The 26721-nt window shown below is 44.3% G+C and overlaps 1 protein-coding gene across 3 annotated transcripts in view; it reads left to right on the top strand.

Moving 5' to 3' along the window:
* The window catches only part of NCK2 (NCK adaptor protein 2), a 147896-nt gene that overhangs the window by 54208 nt on the left and 66967 nt on the right, over positions 1-26721 (top strand). For all 3 annotated transcript variants that reach the window (XM_045077614.1, XM_045077613.1, XM_004764365.3), the window contains exon 2: positions 21209-21394. The gene's annotated coding sequence lies outside the window, so the exon portion shown is untranslated. The remainder of the gene's footprint in view (positions 1-21208; positions 21395-26721) is intronic.

Genomic DNA, 26721 nt, shown 5'->3' with positions numbered 1-26721 from the left:
TTACAAGCCGTCAGTGAGGTGGCTTGTGTGGCTTGCATGTGTGTTCTTATGAGCTCATGATGTAAAGTATTTCTGGAGCATCTTCATTCATTGCGGCTGGCATCCTTGTTATGCTGAGTGCCCGGCTGCCGCCTAGCTGGGCTGCCTGAGGTTTCTTCTGTGTCCCGGGGCTCAGGCCCAGAGTCTGTGACATCATTGCCACCGAAGGCTGGGGCAGCTGTGCTTCGGGTCCGACCGGCTGTGCCCACCCCAGGCGGAGGCCCACATTTCAAGGACCGTGGCCCCGTTAGGAGGAGTGGAATTTAGGGACCTCGGTTTGGAAGTCAGGAATCATTGCTTCTAGGCTGGTTGTTGGATCTGGGTCTTTGCTGTGGACAGAGGTGGGTTTTTTCATTTGTTTTTCTTGGTTTATTTTCTGACATCATCCTCTTAAATTCACACCGACATTTCTAATTCAGGATTCGAATTTCAGGATATTTTACTTCTTTGCTTTTTTATTTGTATCGCTTTTCTCTGAGGATGAAAGTTTTTCTCCGCAGGAATGTCGACATAAGAACTTATTTGCTTGATAATCTTATTTGTAGATGACACATACATGTTTAGAATAACTACCAACATTTTTACCAATCATATGAGTAGTGCAAATGGCAGAAGATATCTTTGTCCTCAGGGTTTCTCCCACTGGGGAAATAAAGTCAAATTACTGTTTCTAAGCCTTTTGGAATAATGTCTCTCTTGTTTATGCCACCAACTCAATATATAATTTGGTTAATTGGTTTGCATCCTGCTTTTGATTTTTAGGACTTAAAGAAGTTAATATTGGTTTATAGTTACATGAGCCATTTAGATGGTTCCAGAGCCAGAAGTGTGCCCACAGTCTCATTCTGTATCTTCAGGTGCCTCTTGCTCAAGCCCTTTCCATCACTATTTGTAAAAGGATGATTTTTTCCTTCCCCCTTTAATTATTGCTTTTTAATGCAAGCACAGACATAACATTCATGCAGTTGTATATTTGTTTTTAATATTTTTCATTTTCTTAAATAAACAGTAGCATACATTACCCACTTTTCCCAAGCTAGAGTTGAGAGGTTGTCTTCTGATTATATGGTGTACAATGACTTAGTTAATCATGACACTGAGTCTAACTGAATGTGCCTACTTATTCAGTGATTTTGGAAGGGGTAATTATAGCAACTGCCATCTAAATATTTTAATCACATTCGGAAATAGTTAGAAAATACATGAATATTCCTGTCTTATTTTTGCTGTTTAAAAAGAAAACAACACAACTTGTTCTATTTAATTTACATGTATTCTAGTTCACTGGTTCTCAGTGGGGTAATTTTGTCCCTCTGGGGACATTTGGCAATGTCTGCAGTGTCTGGAGTTTTTGACTGTCACCATTCCAGGGGGGATGGGAGTTGCTGCTACCCGTCCTCCCGTGCTCCAGAGAGCTTTGGGACAGATGTTGATTGGTCCCCACATATGCACCACTGGTGAGAAGTCCTCTGTGTCAGCCACGCTTTTGAGAGCTCGGGTCACCTCGCTCGTCCTCCCGCTTGCTCTCCTTCTTCAATAGATATTTACGTCTAGCGCTTTAGGAAAACAGAAGTCATTTAAAATGAAAACACCTGAGGGGCTCCCGGGTGGCTCTGTTGAGGAGGTGCCCGACTCTTGGCTTCTGCTTGGGTCATGATCTCAGGGTCCTGGGATTGAGTCCTGCATCAGGCTTCTGGCTCAGTGTGGAGTCAGCTTTTCTCACTCCCTCTGCCCCTCCTCCATGCTCATGCTTTCCCTCTATATCTCTAAAATAAAAATGAAAAAAAATCTTTTAAAAAAGGAAGATTGTCCTTCAGAGGTGCACGTGAGTGTAGGTGACCCATGAGGAGTTTGGAAGTGTTGCTTCTCTTATGAAATTGTCATTGATGACACGCATGATAACAAGATACATTTTTCTTATCTCTCTATCTGCATTTTCTCTATTATCTATGAATTACCCCATTTCAACTAAAAAGGGGACTGAATAATTAACTGCATGGTGGTTTTAATGCAATACACATAAAAGGGGGCATGCTCCCTCTCTCAGGTGGGGGCCACCTGGGAGCTATCAACAGTGGTGTCAGTTGCATGTGGTGGTTCCCAGAGAGGGCCTGGGAGTGTGAGATGGGTGTAGGATGTGGAAGGTGGACATTTTTCAGTGCTTGATGGTTTCAGAGCCGTGTCCACCTTTTGCCTTTGGTGATGAAGAGATCCAGTAGTTTAGGATTATTCCAGACGTTCCTAACTTGACTGTTCTTTTTCCTTCCTCCCCCTTGCCTTGTACTTCCCAGTCTTGCATCAGGTAAATTAAATGATTGTGGGGGGGATCCTGATCGGCATTTCTTCTTCTACTACTACTACTACTTCTTCTTTTTTAAAGATTTTATTTATTTGAGAGCGAGAGAGAGGGTGAGAAAGAGCATGAGTGGGGAGGAGAGGGAGAAGCAGGCTCCTCTGAGCAGGGAACCCAAAGTGGGACTCTATCCCAGGACCCCGAGATCATGACCTGAACCCAAGGCCGATGCTGAACCAACTGAGCCACCCAGGCGTCCCTTGGCATTTCTTATTGACACAAGTAAATGCAATAGCAGTTTGATTCCTGGAAAGGAAATATGTATCAATAGAACAGTTAAGACATTAGCGATGACGGTTTACAAGTTTGGCAGCCCTCTTAGGAGTTGGTTATCTAAGATAAATTTTATTAACATTTAAGTCTTGGACTTTAACGCTTCTTTGTGGTTGGTTTCGATGCTGCCACGGGGCGTGGAAGAGTCTCGGATTGTTAGGAGGGTGGTCTTTCAGAAATAGATTGAGTCATCAAAACTTCTTGTTGAAACGTTGTGGCCCGAAGAGATAAACATTTATTACCCTTTCTAGGCCTTTGACTCATATCCTGTGCCACCAACCCTTTTCTTTCTGCATCTTCCCCTGCCCCCACACAAGAGAAAAGTTGACATTGATTTATAAGCCTTCCTTTGCTAAATTCAGAACCTTGCAAAATACCCCCTTTTCAGCCTTTCTGCTAGTTTTTGAGGGAAGCCCTTAAATAATTGATAACGTTCTGAAGCTTGGGTTGATTTTTTTTTTCCCCCCTCTGCACAGAAATCAAACAAGAATTTGTGCTATTCTGAGTGATGAGTTGTACTCAGGGTTCTAGAGCATGAATGAAAGGACCACCAGCACCACAATTCCACGTTGTTTTGTGTAAGGGCAAAAGACGGTTTGCATGTCCTTTGAAGGAACAAAAGTCGGTGTGCCAATGCAGCAAGCCACCGGGCTGTGGGAGCAAGTGGAAGGTGTTCCAGTATCCCATGCATGCTTCAGGAAACCACACAGAGGACAGGGGCTTAGGGACTTGAGGGTTGGTGAGGAGTATAACATGGTCCTCATCTTGTGGGGGCTCCTGCCAGACCCGTGCGAGATGGGTGTAATCCCAGTCAGTAAGTCCCTGGGTTTGCAGCAACTCCCAACTGAGACGAGATTCAGTATGATTCTCCCATAGTTGGAATGAGGGAGCAGAAGCCAGGTGTTTTGTAAGCACAGGTAGAACAAAGCACCTTAGATTGTGGGTGCTGTCAGCTTTTGCCTCTCTGTGGAAGCAGGATGCTTCTAGAAAACAAAACCAGTTCATAAATTTGACACTGAGAACTCTTTGAGAGGTTTGATGTGGACTCATTAGTTTATGGTTTCATAACTTTTTTTTTTTTTCTCAAAGCTACTGGCACTAACTGCAGATTTTTAAAGAGTTTAATCATCGTCAGGAAGGTCTGGCTACAGGATGACTAGCTGCATTAATCTGATTCGGTTCATTTCCGAAGAGAACAAAATTATAACTACATTTTCGTTAATTTACGGGTGTGATCCATCTATTTCAGGGCGAATATTAAATTAACTCCCAGCTCCACAAGATACGATTTTGAACAGAAGTATCTGTAGGATTTAGTGTTCTGTGAAAGGAGTAGGCGTTAGGGTTAGCTTGTTGTGAGATTTATTTTCTATCTGGTATTATTGTTGAAAGAAATTTTTATTTGAAAGAGTAATAAGTAGAAAAACAAACAAACAAGCAAAAGGCAGCTGAAATCTAGTGTGGAGGGAAGCCTTCTTCCTAACCGAGGCGCCCAGATGGCCTCACCAGAGGTAAAGTTCATGGTTTCTTGTAAGTCCAGGATGTTCTGGAAAATACCCAAGTAATAGGTTACCCAACTCATCAGTTTCCCTCTTTTCTCCCCCCTTTTTCTTCTTATAAAGAGATTTCTCTGTTAGTTGCTTTTAAAAGTAAGTAAAACCATCAAATTTTGTACATTTTTAATTGGTGAATATTTATGGTGGGCAAATGATCTCTCGATTTCGTGAGAAGTAACCTTAGAGCCTGGGGACTGATTGTAGAGAAAAGAAATGAAGGGTGAAATGCTTTCATCTTCAGATCGTCAGAGACAAATGGTGAGGTTCCTCAGAGATCCCTGTAGCTTGGATTAAAAACACATTTTTATGGGTTATTTAGATGGAGAAGCCTGTAGTGAGCTCACCAAGGTTACTGATAATTAAGTTCAAATGGGTCATGAATCGCAACGTAATGAGGATAAACTGCCAGGATGTACTTGAGGCGGCTTAGCCCGGCAGCCCAAGTGGTAGGTAAGTTTCTCCATAGATAAATGCATGTGGGGAAAAAAACCTGACATGTCCTTAAACCTTATTTTTCTGACGTAATTATTTTCGAACTCTTGCCTATTTAGAACCTAGAGCCATTCCTCCTGTTTTATAAGGGAAAAGCACTTTGTCTGTAGATGTAATATATTTTACTCTTTTCCTACTGTTGGCCATTTAGGCTGTTTCTATTTTCATACGTCTTACCCAATGGCTTTTCATAGAATTGTGCAATTTTGCATTTTCGTCACCAGTGGACGAGCCTACCTGCTTCCTCATAGCCTCACCAGTAGGCTGTTTTGTCACACTGAAATTTAAAAAAAAAAAAAGTGTTTTTATTTTTTATTTTGAAATCCATTTAGCTTACCAAAAATTGCAAAAAGGTTACAAAAAAACTTCTGTAAACCCTGCATCCAGCTTCCTCAAATGGCGGCATTTTATTTTCTTTATTTATTTTTAAAGATTTTATTTATTTGAGAGAGGGAGAGTGCGAGCACAAGGAGGGGGAGCAGCAGGCAGGGAGAGGGAGAAACAGGTTTCTTGCTGAGCAGGGAGCCCAACACAGAACTTGATCCCAGGATCATGGGATCATGACCCGAGTCACTGATTGAGGCACTCAGGTGCCCCAAATGGTAACATTTTCAATAACCACAGGACAGTGATCACAATGGGAAGTTCACACTGACACAGGACTATCTGTCACCACATTTGTGGATCTCTGACAGACTGATAGGTGAGAGAGGTGGTATCTTTGTGTGACTCTAGTATGTGTTTTTTTAATTCAAGTCCAGCATTTATCTGAAAGGCAGACATTTACCTGCCCGTTTCCTTTGCCTCTTTTTTCTTGATTTGCTGGTCTTATCAATCTTAAGGAGTTCTCCCAGATCAGGAAGAGTAGACCTTGGTCTGTGTCACAAATTGCAAATATCCCTTGTCTTCTCATTTGTCTTTTGGATTTGCCTGGGGTATATTTTGCCTTGTAAAAAAAAAAAAAGTTTTTATTTTTATGTAGATGAATTCAAACATCTTTTGTGGTTTCTGGATTTTTAGTCAGAGATTAAAGAAAAAGTTTTCCCTTCAAGGCTCTAAAGAATTTCTTCCATATGTCCTTCTATACTTTTATTTTTTTTTTTTCACGGTAAGCCTTAGCTGCATTTGGAATTCATCCTGTTGTAGGATGTGAAGTGTGGCTCCATCTTCCTTCCAGATGGCTACCAAAGTCTCCCATCACTATTTATTGAGAATTCTCATCTTTTCCCCAGTGACTGGAACAAGCACCCTTTGTCATATACTAAATTCCCAGAAGCACTTGAGTCTGTTTCTGTGTTCCTATTTCCTAGTTCCATTATATGCCATGCCAAACTGGAACAGATGAGTTCTCTGAAAACTTTCTGTTATCTTAAATAAACAAAATGAAATAGCATTCTGTGAAAGTCTATAAAAAGCTAAGGACTGTGCTTGTATAGAAATAAATGAGACAGGAGAGGCCCAAAGATCACAGAGTTGTTTTGGCCTGGGGTAGAAGGCAGATGGTTCCCTCTCTTGTGTCCAGAAGTGGGTAAAATAATATCCATTGCTGGAAGGCATTTTGGTGGTCCTTACCTGGCCCAGCCCTCTGCAGTCTCGCCAGCTTCTTGGATGTTCTTGGATGTGGGAGGCAGGTTAAGCATGAATGGTAGGAAATGTGATCGAAATAGTTAATGACAATGTATTTCTTTTCTTTTAAGGAAAGGGAGGGTGTGTAAGAGTTCCTTGAAGAGTTTTCTTTGATAAGTGTAGCTTCTGGACCTTGAGAAATCTGTCATTAAGAACCACAGTGTTCCTGGGATGTCGTTAAACCTTTCTCTCCATCCGTGTTTGGTGGAGATCATAACTGGTTTCCCCCTTATCACGTAGTCCTTTGGAAGAGTTCAGTGCAATTGTTCCATTCAGGTGCACTGGCTGTCCTTGGTCTCCAGAATGAGCGGCAGTGGGCATAAGCTCAAGGCCAAGGGCTCCCGAGTGAATAGCTTCCAAATTCTCACTGCACCTGTGCCCATCCCCTGACTCCTCCTCTGTGAACAGGGACTGTGCAACCTCCTGGTGTCAGGACTCAATGTGATGATAATGGAGGGAAAGTGCTTAGCCTGGTTTGTGGCGCCCAGGAAATGCTGAGGAAAGGCTTGCGGCTTCACTGGTCTGTTTCCTTCCCTTGTTAGTGCATGAAACTCTGAGCCCCACAATTCCTGGATTTGCAAGCTGAAGGAAGGTAGGATATAATTTGGGAGTAAATAAGAGAGGGGGGGGATATACGTGTTCGAGTGGTGTGTGGCCCGCTGAACCACAGATGAGGTGAGGCAAGCTTCACGTTCGAAGGTCTAAACTGAGAAGGTGTTCTTTCTCTCATGGTTTGTCTGAGAGAGGGACTCAGCACAGGCGTGGTGTGTGCTGTCCTGTGTGACCAGCAGCAGGAGCAGGATGGATCAACATCCATGTACATTTTTTTTTTTAAAGATTTTATGTATTTATTTGACGGAGAGAGAGATCACAAGCAGAGAGGCAGACAGAGTGGGGGGGAAGCAGGCTCCCCGCTGAGCAGAGAGCCCGATGCGGGACTCAATCCCAGGACCCTGGGATCATGACCTGAGCCGAAGAAAGCGGCTTAATCCACTGAGCCACTCAGGCGCCCATCCATGTACATTTTTGTTGCTGTTCTTTGTCCAAAAGAATAATCCTCAAAATGGAGTGGACAGAACAGGTCTCGAGAAGGAATGAAAGCTGAAAAGGAGAAAAGGAAGGAGAAGAGCCCCTGACTGCTTTGCACTCACACACTGAGGTTCAGATGAAGTCCGTGGAACCCCTATTGATACTCTCTGTGGCCTTGAAGGGAAGACGTACCAGAAGGCTGGAGATGGCGAATGTTCTGATTTTCTAAATGGCAAGAAGAGCAGAATCAGGAAAGTGGTCTTTAAACAGATTACAGAATGGAGATGAAAGCCTGTCGGCACCTCCCCTCCTTGATGCCTTTTGACTGGATGTCAGCAGGGAGTCTGGATGAAGTTGGACCCACTTAGATCTCTAGCACAGACGCACCTGCTCACCTTGGGCCCTCCCCTCTTGACCATGGTCACTCTTTAGGAGCCTTCTGGGCTGTTGCTTCTTGGCAATTTGTCTGTGGTCATCTGCCCTCCCTGTGCTCTGCTCCCCCAATCCTGTCCACTGACCAAGTGCCCTTGACTTCCTGAGCTTACCCCCAGATTATCTTTTGCGGTCTGTATGAGGTTGGGGAACAGCCAGTGTTTTTTCACAGTCATAGTCACTTTCCACACACAAAAAAGGGTGTATAGTATCGACAGACAGAAAAGGAGAAAATCCGAGGGACAGAGAGACAGAGTAGGTGAGTGAGTCAGAACTCTGGGGAGTGAGGGGAGTGGCTCACGGCACAAAGGAATGATAGGGAGTGCCAGGGCCAGAGGAGAAAGGACATTTCTCACCTCCACTCATTGTCCTCTGATCTCCCAGGTGGCTAAGCTTATCTCTTCTGATAACAGCTAGGGGAGGGGGGCATCATTCTTGGTGTTCTCTGGCTGGCCCCATTCAAAGGTTGGGGGTGTGGGGGCTGGCTGCCAGGAGAGGAGTGGTGTTTCAGTGTGTCACAGGGGGAGCAAAGCAGTGTTTTCTCTGAGTGTCCCACCCTGTACCTGGAATTTGCTGGGTGCTTCTTGTGCTTCTTGCTGTATACAGCACATTTGTAAGGCAATCCTTTTCTCTTCATCCTCTGTTTTATAGGCGAAAACTTAAGCTTTGGACAGAGTAAACCATCTGGCCGGAAGACAGAGCCAAGCAGGGGCGGGGCTGGCATTTCATCTCAAAGCCAAAGCTCCTTCACCAAATTGGGCCACAGGCCCATCTCTGCGTATTGAACTATTATGTGGATTAGGACGCACGGCCACAGCCACAGGACAGGGACTGCTCGCTTGATCTTCCCCGAGTCCAGGTCTCAGACACGTACTGTTCTTCGCTGTAACCTGTGCCTCAGCGTGGATGTTAACCTGTGTGTCCGTGGTAAATAGATGGAGAGACCGGGGTCGTCCATAACTGTAGCAGAGTCCAGAACTCTCATGGAGCTGGGACAGGGGACTGACACTGGCGTGGTGATGTGCCACAGGGGGACGTGTGAGGATCACGTGCCACTCCGAAAACACCTTCCCCATGTGTAGTGAGAGGCCAGCCCCCACCGTACAGGTGTGATGCTGCCTGAGGAGCAGGGCGGGGCCAGGCATCCTCACTGTGAACTAGCTCCAGAAGTTCGTTTCCTGTGGTGCCGTCCTCATCTGAGTACCTGCACCACTTACAGGGGTGATTGATAACGACCCGTAGCATCCTGGGTCCCCATTTTGGCTCTTCCAAAGAGTTGGAAGAGTTCCAAGAGACAACAAAAAGTTGTCTCTTGTGTCTGCCTTGTGGGGGCGAAGCATGTCTGTCATGTATGCTGTGTGTTCAGCGCCCGGCACGGTACTGGTTCAGAACATACTTGTTGGATGAATTAACTTGAAGTCTGTCTAGAAGCTGGAACAGCGTTGGGATGATGCGTTTCAGGGAATTTTGGCAGTGTTCCAGCAAGGAAGGTTTTGCTTGGAGAAGAGATCCCGACATCACCGTTTCTCCAACTATTGGAAGATTGGTCTCAGGAAAGCAATATTAGTCCCACTTTGTGTTGCATCATAAATTATTTTTTAACTAAAGCTGTTATGTTTACACACACTATATATATATATATATATATATATATATATACACACACACAACACACACACACAGTTTGTCTCCTTAGACTTTTATTTTTTAAAGCAGATATTAGGTATTTTGGAGAGCACACATCTATTTTAGAAGTTATCTTGCACAGTTCAGCTCTTTTTTTTTTTTTTTTTCTGATAGGTGAGTTTTCTTGTAGCAAATGAAATAAAGAAGCCCTGCTGTGTCATCTCCTATTTGACTTTGGTCCCTGACCAGCCCGAGTTCCTTAGGAAGGACGACAGCTGTGTTGTGCCTTATATCTGTACAGTGTTTGAACACAGCAGATGTGCAACACATTTTCACTGAATAAGTATGACTTTTGTTCCACTGGTGAGGTGACTGAAACTGCCTTCAAGGAAACCTAGATTTTGGGGCGAAGTAGCAACCCCAATATCCTGTAAGTAAGACACAGAACAGGGATTTGCATCCAGTTGAAAGCAATGTCCTCGCGTCCTCTACGTTATATGCAGTGGCATGGTCAGTTTCATTACCTGGATTCATCTTCTTTCAGACAACCCTTGTATTTGAATATTTAGGGTTGAGAGAATAGGGCTTCTTGAATCGGCCCTTTTCATCTTCTAGTCTTTTCTCTGTTGTACTGGTTCTTAACTGGGGCTGGTATTTCAAGCACCTAGGAGCTTTTTATAGACTGCAGATACCCTAAATCAGTAGGTCTGGGGCAGGGAAGGGGGTGGGAGAGTCTGTTTGGAATGAAGAGGCAAGCCGGAGTCCTTTCCATTTCTTGAATGCATGGTTAGAACACTCAAGAGTTTGGCTGTTGTGCATAGCTGAAGATACTCTCTATTTTGCCGAGTTGGAAATCTGACAGGTTGTAAGGTGAAATAGAAATTGAACTCGTGAGCTGGGTCCGTTTTTTCCTGCAGCCTCTCAAAGGTTTTGGCTATGCTTGCATGTTTTTATGGGATGAATTCCATGCCGAGAGGCAATTGTGAATTTTAGAGGTTACTGATTTCAAGACAAACTACATAAAGGGTTTGTTGAGTAAAATGGTGAATTCAGAGAAAGTTTGAAATCTCTTCCTGATTCGTTTCTTCTGTGAGTAAGACTGCACTGTGGGGTGGAAGTTTATCATTTCATAATGTGTATAAATGAAGGGATCAAAGCTGCTTTTTTTTTTTTGCCACTTACACTTGCTGAGGATTATCTGAGAAAACCTGGCAGAACAAGGAAATGGGTTTGACTTTCTGCCAGGTGGTCATTGAAATGTTTTTTTCCTTTGTGTCCAGTTAAAAGGCTGGGCATGTAGATTTTCATGCTCTTGTCTGGTTTCAGCTTTGGAAATGCTTACACAGCTAATCTGGCATTTGTGATTATTTCCACTTCGAGCTCACCAGGAGGCTCTTTGGGGAGATTCAGACAGAAATGACTTAATTGGATTTCAGCGCACTCACAGTAGTTGAATGGCTTTATGGATGGCATTAATTGGGCAGCTGCCATAGGAAGTCATATATATATATATATATATATATATATATAAAAATTTTTTTTGAGCTCTAGAATTTCAAAGTATTCTTTGATTCATTCCCTCTCATTGGTTCATTGCTAATTTATTTAACAAATAAAAAACTCAAGAAAAATGAATTGATAACAGTAGAATTCAGAAATACGGTTCATAAGTAGAACCTTCATTTGGTTTTGGCATAGTTACGTTATTATCTATACTTGAGTCTCCTTGTTGACACTCGCGGGCTGGCTTTAGGACAGTTGTATAAGGGATGCAGGGTCTCTTGGATTGAAATTTGGGAGGAAAGGATTCTGGACCAGATGGCACTGAATGCTGTAGGGTATTGGACAATTGCAACAGATCTTACAAATATAATTAAAGAAGTGAAAGTTTATTGGATGATAAATGTCTGTTATTACCATTTTATTGAGCACCTGCCATGTGGCCAAGCCATATGGACCTCAGCATGTGGAGGTCCTTTCCTGGAGGCTCTTCCTGTCTAGATAGCCTTTTAGTAGGGGAGTTTATGATTATACGAGAATAATTTCCACAGGAACATCTTCCATTCCTATAGAATGTCCCCAGACAGGGAACTGTTTGAGTTCATTTCTGAACAATGAGTTGGATTTAGCCAGATAGTGGCTTTGGGAACCTGGAGTGATAAATCTATCCCAGTATGGGGGAATAAAGAGTAGACATAAAGTCACAGAATTGTGAAAGCATCTGGCATTTGGGGAAAATGTGGCTGAAACACACTTTGACCATTTTAGGAATTTTTAAAAGTAGCTTAAGGGTACTTTCGGAACACAGTATTATTAAAATTCCTGTTCATTTGGAATAATCATAAATTTGTTCTCTCTTAGTTAAACTTGATAACTTTTAACCACCCCCTTAAAAAAACGATTCTATTTATTTATTTGACAGACAGAGATCACAAGTAGGCAAGAGAGGCAGGCAGAGAGAGAGGAGGAAGCAGGCTCCCTGCTGAGCAGAGCTCAATCTGGGGCTCAATGAGGGGCTTGGTCCCAGGACCCTGGGACCATGACCTGAGCCCAAGGCAGAGGCTTTAACCCACTGAGCCCCCCAGGTGCCCCTTAACCCCTTTTTTGGATGGCAACATTTAACTTACTCAACTTCTTTTCATTACATATTTTATGGAATTTTAGAGAGTAATTTAGGGGATACTATAGTATCTATATGAGCATCACCCCTACTTAAAAGTGGGGAAAACAAATCAAGTTTATTCAGTACCCATCATAAGTAACATAGGATAATGTGCAGTGAGATTTCCCCCCCGCCCCCAGCAGTCTCTTAGAAGCAAATTCATTCTGTGGGAGGCTTCTCGGTTACCAGTGATACACAGAATTCAAACCAACCACCTTCCCACAAAATCTTTCTCTAGAACTTAATGTTCTGTATGCTTCCATGGTCTTCTCTGGTGCCAAAGGTCATGGACTGTTCCCAGTCTTTTTTTAACTTACTACCTTCATCTAATAGCTGTAAAACTCATGTCCCCGACCCTCACATTGAGAGTCCTGTTTTGGTGTCTTAGAAGGCCACTGAAGTGATCCAGAACAAAGATGGGGTCTGAGTAAGCCCCAGATCCCTAGAGTACTAAAATCTGCATCAGTATGTGTGGTTCACTCACTTGAGGTTACGGTGATTTAGTCCTGAGTTAATTAGAACCCAGGCCCTGACGTGAGCAGCTCTCTCCGGATGTTTCCATCCTGTGATGCCCGTGCGTGTCCGCTGCAGACTCGGCAGATCTAGTGTTCTCTCTAAAATTAATGTGTGGCGCTAAAACAACACCAAGGTGTTGAACTTGAAGGGTAGGGGAAAGAAAGGATTTGAGGTTTCTGATTTGGTTAATTCTGGGCTTAGATTTATATAAAACAATTAAAATGTTCCTTGTAGGAAGAAAAAAGGACTCTTGTTTTAGAGGAATAGAGGGGAAAGCATTCTCAGTGGGGTAGTTTGGGGGTGTGAATGCTGCCTTTCTGGGGTTATGTAAGAATGTCCCATCAGTGAAACCATGCCACCTTATGCTCATCTGCCCCACCAGTGGTTTTTTTTTTTTTAAACCATTTTCTTAAAAACCAGAAGAACATCATTCAGTGCTTGGACTATTTTAAAACTTTGAGTCTTAGGTATTACATACCTATTCCCAGTTGAAGAAGGAGAGCGGGACCTTTTCTCTCTGAAGGGCCCAGAAGTGACAGCATGCCCTTGATCCCAAGGAGGATCACGCTTGAGCATGGGCCCAGCGGAAAGGACGGAAGCAGAGAAGTGCACCGATAACATCACCACCTCCGGTCTGTTTTGTCATTTGCTGACTCATTGATTAACTGGGTTGCTCTCTGGGTGCCAAGTATGGGGTCAGCGCTGGGACCCTGCGCTTGAGAAGGTCTTCTATCGGATGAACCCTTGCTCACTGCCCATTCTCTGGAAGTGCCAGGGTGGAGGATGATGTAAAACAGCATCAGGGAGATGAAATTTACAGCATCCAGAATGCTGGGGATTCTGCAGGACAAATGACTCTGTTTCTTCAACAAATCATCCTTCCAATAAAATAGATTTAAAGTGACTTAAAAGACATGCAAGACATTGTAATTTATAGACATTATTTGGATCCTGATTCAAATAAATCAGCTATAAGAAGACATTTACGAGAAAATTTGGGGAGTGGGAACACTATGAGGTTTATATTAAGGAATACATGATTATTTTCGGTGTTACAATGGAGTTGTACTTATCTGTGGGTGGTATATACTGAAGTCTGTACAAATAAAGTAATTTTTCTGTGGGATTTGCTTTCAAGTCCCCTAGTTGGGGTTAGGGCCTCGTGGATTGGCTTAGATCCATAAATGTTGAGGTTTAAGTGTTAAGGTAGGTGGGGACATATATCCTGGTTATTTTTATAGATGGTTAAATACCTACATTAAGATGCAAAGAACAGTGGCTGTGGTACAGTATGGTGAATGCCACAATAGGAGGGAAGGCAAGACTTGGAAGTGTGTTCCCAGAGGTGGCAGTATTTAAACTGGGTTTTAAAGAAAGTAGGAAAACTAGAGAATCCGTTCCTTTTGTGCTCAGGAGGAAGGAGGCAGGGAGATGATCTGTGATTTTTCTGGTGGATTTGGTACTGACTGGTTCCTTCTATTCATTCATTCCTGCATTCATTTAGGGCGTATTTTTCAGGTTCTTGTTGTATGTGTTGTATGTAGTGAGAATTTGTGGGGTAACAGTCTGGTGAAGGAGATGATATATTGGTTTGCCAAGGCTTCCATGACAAAAATACCAAGGACTGGGTGGCTTAAATAGCAAAACTTTTATTTTCTCATAATCCTGGAGGCTAGAAGTCCAAGATCAAGGCGTTGGCAGGTTTGGTTTCTCCTGAGGTTCTTTTCTTGTCTTGTGGATGGCCGCCATCTTGCTGCCTCCTTGCACAGCCATCCCTCTGTGCTTGCACATCCCTAGTGGCTCTTCCTATTCTCAGAAGGACATCAGTTATATTGGATGAGCCTCAGTCTCCATTTAACCTAGTGACCTCATTAAAGATCCCGTTTCCAAATACTGTTACGTTCTGAGGTACTGGGGGTTAGGACTTCAGCATATGAATATTGGGGGACAAAATTTAAACCCAGAGGGAGAGTGTTTAACTGCCTCTGGAGACATCTGGGAATTCTTCCCAGAGGAGGGGCCTTGAACAGCCTCTTGCAAGAGGGTAGGATTTCACTCCTCCCCTGCGCACTGGGGGCAAGACCGGGGAGGGAGCCGAGAGAGTTGGCAGGGAGTTCCCAAAGATGAGCTGAAGGCGGGGGAGAGAGCTTTGCAGCTCAAGATGGTGAGCAGCCATTTTAGCAGAGGAGATCTGAAATGGCAGACCAGGAATGGAGAGGAGGCCCTGATGGTAAGGGCTTGTACGGGGCTGGGTTGGGGGTGGATGAGAAGGCAGGGAGAGAGCACGTGCCCCAGGTGCCCCAGGGCAACCAGGTGGGTCTTCTCTCCAGAAGACCGGCAGTGAAAAGAAATGGGGAAGATGATGGGGTTTTATCTAATAGCTTAACATCCTAATCACCAGAGTAACACAGAGTTGTAAAAATGTTACGGAAAAGAAAGTTAAAAAGTAAAGTCATAACTCCTCACCCCAGTTTCCACCCTACCAACAGCCTGTGCTTGGCCTTGCCTGCTTCTGAAGATTCTATTTTTTTAAAAATGTGAGGAAGTGTGTGTGAGTGTGTACAGTTGTGAGAGGGAGAGAGAGAAGGGGCGGGAGCAAAGGAGGATCTGCTCCCCCCGATCCATTTGTTGGCTTTGGCCTTTCTCGGCATTTCCCCCATGCTTCCAGTCCTTTGTCCCCCAAAAGGTAAGGGACATGAACTTCAGCAAAATAATCAAAATAATTCTTACACACATTAAAGTTAAATCTTTTGGACCACCTGGTGCCCCTGAATTATCTCAGAGGAGATTTCAGAGCCTGTATGCCTGCCTGCCTGCCTGCCTGCCTTCCTGTCCTGCTGTCTTTTTAAAACGAAGAGGGGGTTCGCACAAGTTTTATTCAGAAGTGCATTTTAGTGCTTAAAGTTTATTTTTGTGAGTGTGCTTTTTATTGGTTTTGTAACTACCTGCAGCAACTAAACCCTGTGTCATAAAGAACACTTGTGAGTCTTCTAAAAATGTTACAGCTGTACCGATGCTGTAGATCTCTGCTCATGCCACGTCTTTCACAGATTGAAGGTTTGTGGCCTCCCTGGGCTGTGCAAACCTGTTGGTGCCATTTTTCCAAGGGTATTTGCTTGCTTCATTTCTTTATGTCACGTTTGGGTAAGGGTTGCAGTATTTCCAACCTTTGCATTATTATTAATTTGTTATGGTGATCTGTGATTAGTGATGACTCCCCAAGGGCTCAGATGACAGCTGGTAGCATTTTTTAGCAAAAAAGTATTTTTTGATTAAGACAAGTGCGCTGTTTTGGTTTTTTTAGACCTAATGTTAGTGCACACATAATTGGCTGCATTCTAATATAAACGTAACTTTAAATGTACCGGAAAGCTAAAAAAAAACCTTTTGACTTGTTTTTTGCAATAGTGACTTTGTTGCAGTGGTCTGGACCTGTAGCCACAGTATGTCCAAGGTATGCCTGTTTATGTCTTTAGATCGTCTAGTTACCACACTGAGAGGTGTAGTAAGGCTTTTTATGTGGATTCTGAAAACTTATTTGGACTAGCAGGGAGGCTCTTAAGAGTGACACCTTATCAGACCTTTTGCAGGATGGAATATTGTTGTATTGAAGAGGCTGCCATCAAATGTATAAACAAAAAGTCTTTATAAACCATTGGAAATGGCGTTGCTCGTCAGATTCCTATCTGTTAGAATTTTTCGGCAGCGGACTGTAACATTTAAATTCATATTAAGATTTACATTATGACTTTTTTGGTAGTGGTATTTTAGATAAGCTTTGATTTTTTGGGGGGGGGTGCCGCATCATCAATTTTTGATGATTCTTAGACCCATTTGCCTGTCAAAGCCACAGAATCAGGGCTGAGGCACCCGGGCACGGTGGAGGAAACAGGCAGAGTCATACAGGGCTTTGGGCTTGCTGAGCTGGGCCTGGAACCCCGATTCTCCTGTCCTGTGGTCACTTGCCACTTTCTCTGGCCTCTTTATATGTGGTTGACCCCACTGCCTGCAGTTCTGCTCTTTTTTTCAGTCCCAGAAGGCAGAAATCTCTGTTATTTTAGAACATAGAAACCTCAGAGTTGAAAATCTGACCATTTACGCTCCTCCCCAGACGTGGGGCCTTAGCCACATGTGATGCCTCTTGGAGGCTGTTCAGAGAGTTAGAAATTAATACTTTTTTTTTAAGCACTTTCATTAACCAACTTCTAATCAACAGATAGAATCAACTGAGAACCAGCTTTATCATTTAGAGCCGATACAAATCTAGCCTAGTGCAGAAAACTGCTTAATCCTGCTTAGGACTGCTTTATGTTGAGTAAAAAATCCTAATTTCGTGGGACTGTTTGAAATTTTGGTAACTAGCTTATGGCCTTCGGTACCCTCTGGGCCCTGACCGGGAACCACCAGGGATGGGGGAGGAAACCGGGCTTGAGTTTTAGCCCAAGCAATTCAGGGAGACTTTTGTGTAGCTTTGTTCGTGTCTGAAATGAGCACTTTTGCCCCGGAATAAAGTTTTCCACCAAGTAGTTTCGTAGGAATGAAATATAGTTTGTAGTGCCAGAAGTCAGCAAGGCAGCCTGACCCGAGGCGGTGACCTTCCATATTTGTTCTGAGCTGAATGTCCCTTAGACCACCGTGGGGCCCACGTGCTCTGAAGAGGGGTCTCGCTTGGGGAGAGTGAGGAGGGACAGTAAGGATGAGAGGAGGCTGTGGCATTCATGAGCCCAGAGGCCTAGGATAGTCACGTGATTCCCACCCACAGGAAAGAAGAAAGATAATTGCCTTCTGTGCGGTCTATAGATTAGGGGTCTGGGGGGTTCTCTGGGTGTGTGTGGCATATGTAAGATTGAATTGTGATGCCCACCTGAGACGCCCTGCAAGTGTGTAGGTTTTGTGTTGTACTCCACCCAGTCAGATCGTGGTTTTCAGCAATTCTGGGTTTGCTGCGTTAACATCTAATAGGGACCCTTCCTTTGAAAACAAAGCGGTGTGTCCCTTCGCGGGCTGGCCCCTTTGCCGTTGCACTGGAGAGGCTGAAGCCGGCCTCCCGGGGTAGCAGACAACTCCCGACGGAGGCCACCGGCAGACCTCGCCTGAGTGTCCAGGCTTGACATGTCAATGGTGATCTTTTTTGAGAAGAAAGAGTGAGGCTGGGCTTTGAAATCACACCAGGGGAGGTTCAGGTTCCGGTTGGGCCATATCTGCTGCTTTAGCTCCTGAGCTCAGTGATAGGGTTTGTCTCGCAGGATCCTCAGGAGGGCAGAATACCAGTGCCAGGTCTCACTGGGACCAGGACAAACCCTGCTCCTCCCTGCCCGTGATGTGGCTCCGTTTCTGTGACTCAAGGAGGTAAAGTGGTATCTATCCCCTGGGCGCTCAGGCTGAGGCTCTGGAAGAGCCGGGAACGTTGGCCACCAAGCCGTCGAGTCCAGCACATGGCCATCAGCAGAAGGGGGCATGCACATGCCCTCCTACTAACCCTTAGTGACTCTCCGGCGTGAAGTGCGTTCATGACGGACATCACGCTGGACCTCCTTACAGGTGTGAAGGAAACTGCCTGGGACCAAGACGAGTCTCCTGCTGCCCCAGGCACTGGAAGTTTAAGTGAGGCTAGGCTAGTCAACAGGGGCATCTCGGGGTCAGCCTGTGGCCCCAGGACCGGCAGTGCTCCAAGGCACGCACATCGAGGCCCTGAGACACGCAAGCCCTCACAGTGGAAGCAAGTGCTGCCCGCCCCCCCTGCTCCCCCCCGCCCCATACACACTAAAGACCAGGGAAAAGCCCCACGTTGTGGCTTGGGTTTTTCAAAACACAGTTGGAAAAAAAAGAAAACGTCAGTGTTACAGAGAATTCGGATAATCTTGTGGATTTCACAGAGATGAAATTTTTTGTTATTAGGGGTCCAAAATAATGCAGAGAGGGAGATATATTTGGTATTAGGGTTAATTCCTTTCTGATCATGCCTCTTCCTCTTGTGTTTCTAAAGTGAGATGTACAGGGAGCTAGGGGAGAAATATTTTCAAAGGAAAACATAGACCCATTGCATACAGTCCCATCTGCCTGAAGTGTGCTGTGTAGACGGGCCTTGAGTGGGTTCTCAGGTGAGAGCCTTCTGCGCCCCAGCTGACCCTGTGCCTGGTAGTGTTTGGAGTCGGGGGTGGTTTTCGCACAAGAGTGTCTGCTTTCCTGATGGGGTTGGATCTTTGTACTTAAGATCTGATTTGAAGTGTTTTTCCTTAACAGAGGTTTGAACATGCTAATAACCCGACCCATTAGACATGGGCTATGGGCAGGCTACCCTGAAACCCAGGATAACAGAGGTTTGACCCCTCTGTTTATTTCCATTTGAGGTATACGTCCATTTCATTGATGGCTTGTCAATGAAATGCTTTTCTCCAAGGAAATGCTGCAGCTTGAATCCCAGATAGCCACGGGCACCTTGGAAGGAACTTGAAATGGTGCCGCTTTGATCGGAGCTCCTCCATGTGTTCAAATTCTGCTCTGTTCCACCTGGCTTTTCCACCTTACCCATGACACTGAGTATCAGAGGACTGGGCTTCCAGATCCCGCCCGTAGTTCCTCAGCTGTGGACTGGTGAAGACGTCAGCTGGGGCACAGGGCTGGCCATTGCTGTGGTGGGTCTAGAATTTCGGAGGCCTGCATTCCTCCCTGAAGACTGTTAAGGAAAACCCTTCACTTCCCGGAGAAAGTTAATTTGTGAAAAAGAAGGTGTTGATAGCTATTGTGGAAGGTTATTATGAGAGTTTAAAAATCTTACTGGTGAGAGCATGGTGCGTCCAGAGCGAGGGCTGTATGCCCAGACAGCTCTTCTAGCCGCCCCCTCACCATGGCCTAGGGGATCCAACCCAGCTAAATTCGCTTTTCAGTTAAAATTTAAAAAATCCAGCTTATACCTCTGAAAATACTAATACGGAGGTGGCATTTGTGGGCATGACTGTTTAGTCGGCGGCTTTCTTCGGTAAGCGCAGTAAAAGGAAATACAACGCTTGGCTAGGACCTGAGTCCAGATTCCAAATCTATTTCTGGAAGCCCTGTCATTTTATCGTCAACATTCAGCAGCGGGAAGGGTGTAATTGTCCAGGTCCACATTTACTGTCTTGCCCCAATCTAGTATTCCTCTCGTGTTCCAGCATCACCTTTTCCCTGTCAAATTGTGTGTTTGTTTGTTTTTTTTTTCCAAGTCCTGCAGCCTCGGGGGCTCCCGGGTGGTTCTGTTGGTTAAGTGTCCTACTCCTGATTCTGCGTGAATCTGCATCTCAGGGTTGAGAGATCAAGCCCTACGTTGGGTTCCACACTCAGTGTGGAGTCTGCTTGAGACTGTCTCTCCCTCTGCCCCTCCTCCTTCCCCTGCTCTCTTTCTCTTTCTCTCTCTCAAGTAAATAAATCTTGAAAAAAATCATGCAGCCTTTAAAATAATGCTAGAGTGCACAAAGAGGAATTAATTTTTTAATCAAAATTTATGAACTTGCTGTATAACATTTTTATGAAAGTCCTACTTGACTTATCTTTTTCTATTTGACTAAAATAGAATTTGATTTTTCTATGGGGTATTTAACGTTTTGGGTCACAATCATGCCAGGGATGAATTAATAGATCTTCTCTGAGTGAACTGTCAGGACAGAGCCCCTCTAGGTTTGAAATGTAATTAAAAATGTCACTGAACTCTCTTGGAGGTCCGCAGAGCTTCAGGGACCTCTCAACAATGCCAGCAAGGACTGAAAATAGCCACCCAAGTTCAGAGAACATAAGGCAGCAGTGGACTGTCCAGGAGCAGGAGGGAGAGGCTACCGGTCACCTCTGTCAGGCTTCTCCTGTCTCAGCTTCCTTGTAGTTTCAGGATACTATTCTCAGATTTCCTACACAGATGTTTTTAGCACAAGGCTATGGGTCCAGTAGGGGGGCCTCCCACCTCTCAGTAAATGGCCGGGGCAGGAAACCTCCAAAAGAGGAACGAGTCTCTAAATTTAAATATCCATGCTCTCTGCAACCCTTCTGCTTTAATTAAGCTCTCAGACTTGCTTCCTTTCCACTTGGCACACCTTTCTTTTGTTTTTGGCAGGTTAAAGGGTGTGGGGAGGAGCTGTCTCGGGGAGGAGGGCTGGAAGAATCTTGGGAACATAGGTACCTTGTTGGCAGCCACCTGTCCCGGCCTTCCCCATCTCTTCCCTCCACAGAGCCTCAGAGCTGATAGCAGGGAGCCGAAGGGAGAGGAGGAGCATACTTTTGTTTGGGTAGAGGTCAATAGGTGCAAAGCATCCTGTTTCTGGGGTGTATGAAAAATACCGGTTTCATGAGGCACCTGGGTGGCTCAGTGGGTTAAAGCCTCTGCCTTACGGCTCAGGTCATGATCTCAGGGTCCTGGGATCAAGTTCCGAGTGGTGCTCCCTGCTCAGTGGGAAGCCTGCTTCCCCCTCTCTCTCTCTCTGTCCGTCTCCACCTACTTATGATCTCTGTCTGTCAAATAAATAAAATCTAAAAAAAAAAGTTTTAAAAAAAATACTGGTTTCAGGCAAATAAATAATCATGCAGTTTCTTGCAAGCAGGCATTCCTAATAAATGTTTTTTTTTCTTGTTTCCTTTCAGATTCCCTATGTTCCTTTTATACGAGTGATTGCCCAGATCATAATTCTCTGCTGAGATTTGGGGTTTTTTTTCAAGAATTTGGAGAATCCCTGCAGCTTTGTAACTTCAAGTGTGTCACCAGCTGGCAATTTCACTTTTCAAGGCATTCTGCATTTGCCAGTCATCTCTTACAACTGAGTGCCAAAGGTAAGTGTGCAGTGCCCTGCTTAAAACAGATGCAAGAAGTTGGTGCTTTTGTCTCAGTCCAGTGCTTGATCTGCAGTATAGGTTTTACCTAAGTTAAATGGCAGTTAAGTGGCCCCGATGAGCTGAGCCACGTCATGTTCAAGTTTCCAAGGGCTCTGGTTCAAAAATGAGATCGCTGTTCCTGCGTCAGCACGTGACAGCATGGGGTAGCTAGGAAGCAGAATGGTGGGTGTCCCCCACTGTAAGTGCCCTGGCGCCCATCTCTGCGGCCCAACAGTGGTCTTGAGTGGGGCCTTGAGCAAGGCCTTCTCTGTGCTGCTTTGGGAGCAGGAGATAAACAAGAAGTGCCTTCAGGCTACTTTTAGTTGAGTAAATGTTCCTTCTGACCTTGGTCTTGGGAAGATAAGTCTCTGTGAAAACACGCAAACAGGTAAAGGATTCTGGGGAATGTTTTGCTTGCTTTTATGGGAAATCGGCTCATGCGTGTTAAAACTATACCCAGAAGATAGCCTATGGGCTCGGAGGTCCAGGGGTCCTGTAGTAACAGGTACTGGACAAAAACAGGTGTCTGCATAACAGAGTGATTTCTCAGCCCTAAAATGTTGTTTGGGACATTTGATTTAAATATAAGAGTTGTGGTTTGGGGGCGCCTGAGTGGCTCAGTGGGTTAAGCCGCTGCCTTCAGCTCAGGTCATGATCTCAGGGTCCTGGGATCGAGCCCCGCATTGGGCTCTCTGCTCAGCAGGGAGCCTGCTTCCTCCTCTCTCTCTCTGCCTGCCTCTCTGCCTACTTGTGATCTCTCTCTGTCAAATAAATAAATAAAATCTTAAAAAAAAAAAAAAGAGTTGTGGTTTGGTCGTCTGATTAATCTGGTGGTCTCTCTCTGGCTGGGCAGTGCTGAGTGCTTTTTGAGAAGGTACGGTTTCATCCTCAGTAGGGAGAGCACCCAGTTCCTGGGCTTTCCTTCAGAGCCTTATTTTGCCTGTGTTAGCCACAACTTGTTTTAAACTATTCTTGGATCTATAGGTTTGGACTGTAAACTCTCTTGGTGTGATATTCATTAAGTTTATTAGTTTAATATAAATTAGAATTGTCTTTCATTTGGTCTAAAACTACTATTAAACTTTTTATGAGTGGGGTTCCCCCCGCCCCCTTGACCACTTCTTTTTTTTCTTTTTCTTTTTTGAAGGCTTCTTGATTTTACTTATGTTCCCTTCTGATGTGTGGTAACAAGAATAGCGCAGAAATAATATGTAGTATTTCATAAGGGTAGGATTAAGTGCCTAGGTGTCTTCACCTTATTATCCTTTCTGGTTTCATTTGGAGGAAATGACATGTCTCACTTACTTAGAGTGTTGTGATTTCCAAATCTAGGTCCTGGTTTGGAATCTAGAGCTCGGAGTTAATGTTGTGCAGCCTGATTCTACACCCTCCTTCCTTCCTCCTGCTATGCTCAGACTTATTCTGACCCTGCTTCCTGGACATGTCTTTTCTTAGCTCTCCACCCACTCATGCGTTAATGGAAAGAAACCCAAGTTTCTCTTGCAGACCTGATAAAAGATAAGTATCGTTGGGGGTGTGAGACGTCCAACCCTAGGAGATTTCTGTTACACAGGAAAGCTCTTACTTGGAGCACTTCAGTTTTGTTTTGTTTTATTTTTTTTAATTGCCATTGGAGTGGAACCTTTTAAGACTTAGTCTTTTATAAATGCAGTCACATATTTCATGGCAACAAGCAAAAAATGAGCACAAATCCTCAAAGCTGATCATCAGAATTCATCAGTAATTTGTCAGTATCAGCATCTGACACTTCATGATATTAAAACCCTTAATCACTCCAGTGACTCTGAAGGTTTGTCTTTCGCAGAGAGTGGTGGGCAGGGAGGGGTTACACACACTCCCAGCAGTGTGTTCCGCAGGTGTCAGTGACTCTTGGGCAAGTGGTTGATTCCTGGGTACAATTAGGTAGAGGACCATTCATAACCGTGGAAAGATACTTACAAAAATATCCATACCCATATTACTTTAAAGAATTAATTTTTATAAGCTCATGACATCCATGGCCAAAACTTCTTAAAAATTACTTTTGTGGTTTGGATTAAATATCCAATGGGAAAATCTTTAGATGCATCCATTCATGTAATAAATATTGTGAGCACCAACTGGATTCTAGATTATTTTTCTTAGTGTTTTAGCAGCTACAAAAATAGATAAAATAAGCTCCAGACAGCATTTTTCTCTAGCCCTTGTGGGATAGGGGCAGGACCCTGACAGCTCTGGCTGGGGTCCCTGGTGCCCAAGGCAGAGGGGACTGTCCCTCAGAGAGGTGTCTGGAAGTCACAGGAAGCTGTGTTTGGAGTGAGTTTTAGAGAATGAGGGCATGCATGTGCATAGGCATAGTGGGTCCCCTTGGCAAGGACAGGCTAGGTGGATTCTATGGGTAATGGCTCTTAGAATCTCCAGATCATTTAAGCAATAATGAGTGGGGGCCCAGCATGCTCTTTGGTCTGTGGTCCTTTAAGCCGCAACGGGAAAAGTGCCTTTATCGAGGGGCATATTTTGGAAAGAAATGAAAACCTCACCAGCCTGGTAAAGTGGTTAAGTGGGATGACAGCCTCAGATGCATTTCCCCAGTAACGGGACTCAAAGTGTGCCCTGTCCCAGTTGAGACCTGCACCTAGGGCTGGCTGGGGGGAGCAAGGGGAAGGAGGAATGTCCCAGCTGCTTCTCAGAGGGGCCTAAGTGGGGTTCTGAGCCCCTGTTTCCAGGTGGTACACTTCCCTGCCTTGTATTCTTGTCTTCCCTGGAGCCTCCCCCATTTGGAAGTTGAAGAGCAGTCTTGGGAACTCCTTAGCCCTGACCCTGGCTGCTGTGGGTAGGGGGAATCATGGAAGAAACACAGTGGCAAAGCCCTTCCATTTATGCTGGCGCTGTTTGTGGATTAGAGCCTGCACTTAATTCTTCCCATGAATGTTGAAGACTGACTCTAGTTCACTGGCATTGGGGGCTGGGTGGTTTGCTAGATGTGAAGGGCCTTGTACACTATGCTGAAAATTCCTTATCTTTTGAAAAACTAGCAGAGACATTTTCATGAGAGAAGTCCAAGGGGGTAGAAGATGTTGGTGTCTGAGGGGAGGAAAGATCGTGGCTTAGGTGGTAAGACTCATGAGCGAAGGGAAGAAGAGGAGGCACAGATTCCATGAACTGTCAGTTGCTGATACGAGTACGGGAGAGCAGATGTTACCTGTGATCCTCTAGGTGTTGTTTCCTTCTTTTTTTTAGCTTCGTGGAGGTTTGTGATGGACAAAATTGTAAGTTACTAAAAGTGTACATTGTGGTGCTTTGATACACCACATACACCGTGAAAGAGTCCTGACCATCTAGTTAATGAACACACTCATCACTTCACATGTTTATCTTCATGTGTGTGTATGTGGGAACATTTACATTTCCTCCTCTTAGCAAATTTCAATTAAATAATACCGTATTATCTATCAACAGTAGTCACTGTGTTATACATTAGATCCTTGGGCCTTATTCATCTTACAGGTAAAAGTCGTACCCTTGACCAATCTCTGCCTGTTTCCTCCACTCTAAGCCCCTGGCCACCACTTTGCTACTCTCTGTTTCAAGAGTTTGACTTTTATTTATTTATTTTTTTAAAGATTCCACAAATGAGTGATACCACGCAGTATTTGTCTCTCTCTGTCTGGCTCTCTGGCTTATTTTGCTTAACATAATGCCTCGAGGTCCATCTGTGTTGTCAAGAATGTCAGGATTTCCTTTTGTTTCTTATGGCTGAATAACATTCTGTTGAATTTATATACCGCATCTGAATTTGGTCATCTCTGGACACTTAGGCTGTTCCCATATCTCAGCTGTTGTGAATAATGCTGCGGTGAACATGGGGGTGCAGATAGCTCTGTGAGAGCCCATTTTCATTTCCTTTGGAAATATACTTAGAAGTGGAATTGTCGGATCATCTGGTAGTTCTGTTTTTAATTTTGGGGGCCCCCTCCATACTGTTTTCAGTAGTGGCTTCACCAACCTATCTTTCCATCAAGAGTGAGAAAACAAGATGAAACCAGAGAGGGAGATAAACCATAGGAGATTCACTTCAGTATACAAACTGAGGGCTGCTGGAGGGGAGAGTTGGGGGGGATGGGGCGGCTGGGTGATGGACACTGGGGAGGGCGTGTGCTATGGTGAGTGCTGTGAATTGTGTAAGACTGATAATTCACAGACCTGTACACCTGAAACAAATAATGCATTATATGTTTATTAAAAAAAGAGGGAGAAAGTGCTCCCTTTTCTCCAGTACTTGCCAATACGTGTTATCACTTGTATTTTTGCTAATAGCCATTCTAACAGGTGTAAGGTGATACCGCATTGTGAGTTGGATTTGCATTTCCCTGATGATGAGTGATGGTGAGTGCCTTTCCATGTACCTGTTGAGTATTTGGATGTCTTCTTTGGAAAAGTGCTGTTCAGATCCGCTGCCCACTTTTTGTTGGTGTTTCTGCTGTTGAGTCGTAGGAGTTCTTTGTATATTTTGGATAATAACTCTTCATCAGATATCTGATTTGTGAATATTTTCTTCCGTTCTCTAGGTTACTTTTCATTCTGTTGATGGTTTCCTTTGCTGTACAGAAGCTTTTGAGTTTGATGTCATCCTCCTTGTTTATTTTGCTTTTGTTGCCTTTGCTTCTGGTGTCAAATCCAAAAGCTCATTGCCAAGACTGATGTCAAGGGACTTACTGCCCCCATTTTCTTTTAGGTGTTTTCTGGTTTTAAGCCTTTAATCCATTTTGAGTTAATTAATTATGCTGTAAGCTAGTGGTCTGTTTCATTCTTTTGCATGGGGCTGTCCAGTTTTCCCAGCACCATTTACTAAAGAGACTGTTCTTTCCCTATTGTGTATTCTTAGCTCCTTTGTTGAAAATTATTGGACCATATATGTATGGGTTTATTTCTGGGCTCTTTGTTCTGTTCCACTGATCTGTGTGTCTCTTTTTATGCCAACATTTTACTGTTTTCTTTATCATAGCTTTGTAGGATACCTTGAGATCAAAAGTGCAATGCTTCTACCTTTGTTTTATTTTATTTTTCTTCAAATTTGCTTTGGGTATTTGGGATCTTTTATACAAATTTTTTTTAAATTTTAGATTTTATTTTATTTATTTGAGAGAGAGAGAGGAAGAGTGAATGCACTGGCGGCAGGGAGGGGCAGAGAGAGAGAGCGAGAAGCAGACTCCCCACTGAGCAGGGAACTTGACTTGGGGCTCCATCCCAGAATCCTGGGATGACCTGAGCCAAAGGCAGACACT

This window comes from Mustela putorius, unplaced genomic scaffold (assembly GCF_011764305.1).
Source record: "Mustela putorius furo isolate JIRA1106 unplaced genomic scaffold, ASM1176430v1.1 tig00000224_pilon_pilon_pilon, whole genome shotgun sequence".
NCBI classification, from domain to species: Eukaryota; Metazoa; Chordata; class Mammalia; order Carnivora; family Mustelidae; genus Mustela; species Mustela putorius.
This window is presented reverse-complemented; position numbering and strand designations above follow the sequence as displayed.